This window comes from Berghia stephanieae, chromosome 4 (genome assembly GCF_034508935.2).
Source record: "Berghia stephanieae isolate SIO BIC M18660-M18661 chromosome 4, UCSD_Bste_1.3, whole genome shotgun sequence".
NCBI classification, from domain to species: domain Eukaryota; kingdom Metazoa; phylum Mollusca; class Gastropoda; order Nudibranchia; family Aeolidiidae; genus Berghia; species Berghia stephanieae.
The window spans coordinates 77,290,096-77,292,595 of NC_088363.1; the positions used below are offsets into that span (position 1 = coordinate 77,290,096).

A 2,500-nucleotide genomic window follows, 5' to 3' on the forward strand; every position below is an offset into this window, starting at 1 on the left:
CTCTCTCTCTCTCTCGTTCATAGAAGAAAAAGTTGTCAGATTGATTATTCCCTTTGTATTATTAGTTACATATTTTTGATTTTATAATAGTTGATAGTTTAACTAGAAAGAAGCAATCAAATATCCCCTGCACGTTAAGGAAAAATGCGACTGGCATCTTCCATAGGTTTTCACGACTCTAGTGTTACGTTCGTGCAAATAAATAAATCAATAAGTTAAAAAAAAAAAAAGAAAAGAAAAAATCTTACATATCTAAAATCATTTAACCAGTTAACTGTCGTACTCTAGAAAGACACGTTTTGTTTTGTTTTGTTTTTTTTTTGTTTTTTTTTTTTTTTTTAATGGCCAGAAAATTCATCCTTCAAATATCGATCAATTTAAATGACTCTCATCTTGGCAAAAAAAAAAAAAATGAATTAAATTTTTTTTTTTTTTTTTAAATTAAAAAAAAATAAAAAAGACGCACAAACCTGGGACCTCGTGAAAATAAAAAAAAAAACATGAGGAAAAGCCGAAAGATAAAAGGCCATGCACTTAAAAGAATCCAAGGGTAACGAGGACCAAAAAAAAAAGGGGTGGGGGTGGGGGGAAAGCAGCAATAAAACTAAGAGATGATCATCTGCAAATTTCATCCAGACATTAGCACAGGATCCTATCAAGAGGGTACTCTCAGATGATCCCATCTGACTGCTCCCCGTTCAAACATTAAGATAAGGCACAAAAACAAAACAAAAAATAAAAAAAATAAAATAAAAGATAAATGTCATTCTTGAACAAGGAGATAGATTCACAAGACAAATAATATTAAGAAGACAGTGAAGCAATAAACAGATGAGAAACCCACGGCCCAAGCGACACGGAAAAGACAACAGATAAAAAGAAAAAAACAGACCCATTCAACATCCCCATCAATTTCCCTTTTGAACGCATAATAAGCCAGTACAGAGAACGACTGATAATCCTTCATGTGTATACATCACACACGACACCCTTAATCATTGGAACTCGTTGAAATAATCACACTCAAAAACAGCATTTAACCACTATGTCCCAGAAAGAAAAAACAAAACAAAAAAAAAACAACGTGATTTCGTAATTGAAAATATTATGTTGGATACAATAATATATTGCATATTCAAAGATCTTTTTTTTTTTGTTTTTGTTTTTTTCTGTTTGTTTTTTTTTGGGGGGGGGGGTTGTTTTTTCTTTTTTTTTTTTTTTTTCGAGGGGAAAAGGAAAAAATATGAGATAGTAAAAAGTTCTAGAATAACATTTATAGCACCCAAGAAAAAGTAAGACAAAGAGGAATTGTTTCAAATAGGAAACAGGTGTAGATTCCAAGAGCACATTATGATGCAGTGTATTAATTTGAAATCACCTAAAAGTTTCACTCAGACACCAGTACAAGATCCCACTAAGAGGAATACACTCAAATGTTTACAAATCATATGTTAAAAATGAAACATAACAATACATAACAGAGATATGATTTACAAGGAAAAAAAGATCATCTCCCAAAACTATAACTATACATTCGACTGTTTCCCTCCCAGCCAAGGACTCCGGCCAGGGTCAGGACAAAACTAAGTAATCTCATTCCAACACAAAGACAGAAAGCAATTGGAAAACAGATGCAGGGGGATAGAAGCTACAGCGAGTACCTCCCTGCCCACTATGGGAGGTCGGGGAACCCCACCCAGTATTCAAAGATTAATAAAATAATACATTCTTATAAGTGAAAACACACACTGTACTTTGGGCAGCGATTAAACAAAACAAAATGGGAAGACCCAGAAGTTAATATTATTATGTTAATGTTCATCGTGGTAATATTATTAGTGGTACACATGCATTCCCATTAAAATATTGAATATTTAAAATATTACAATGGATTTTTTAAAAAAACAATAATTCTCAGATTCTGAAAATTTATGAGATGTAGCCGAAGACTAGTTTTGAGATTCTTCATCACTGACGTCATACTTGTCATCGTCATCGTCGTTGTCATCATCATCATCATCATCATCATCACATTCATCATCACCATTATCGTATTAATTATTACCGTTGTCTTGTATGTAGTGGTCCCAAAAATCATAGAAATATTAATTGTAAAACTAGGCGTTATAGGGTTTTGTGGGCCAACCTTACAATCTTCCCTTATAGTCGTCTAATTAAAAAGCACCTCTTATATTACAATTCTCACTTTTGTTTTGTAAAAATTGAAAACAAAATTCTAATATTTTATATTTAAAATTAAAAGTGAAGCGGTGCCACATTATCTGAAAACAGTAAATGGATCGTTTGAATAAAACTTTTCAAAGTCGAGAATCATAATCATTAGTCCAATAGTTCAAATGTAATATCCTAAATATAGTGTTACGGCCACCTGCGATAGGATTATGGATTCATCATAAAATCTAAAGGTCGTTTTGTGATCAATAAATGTGTATTTCTAAGTCGTGGTAAAGAATCTGTGAACACCGTTAACAATTGAATA

The 2,500-nt window shown here is 32.1% G+C and overlaps 1 protein-coding gene across 2 annotated transcripts in view; it reads right to left on the reverse strand.

Moving 5' to 3' along the window:
• Positions 1–1,785: 1,785 nt before the first annotated feature.
• Positions 1,786–2,500, reverse strand: part of LOC144971292 (uncharacterized) — a 63,744-nt gene continuing 63,029 nt past the window's right edge. For both annotated transcript variants that reach the window (XM_078911909.1, XM_078911910.1), the window contains exon 19: positions 1,786–2,500. This exon is cut by the window's right edge and continues 1,143 nt beyond it. The gene's annotated coding sequence lies outside the window, so the exon portion shown is untranslated.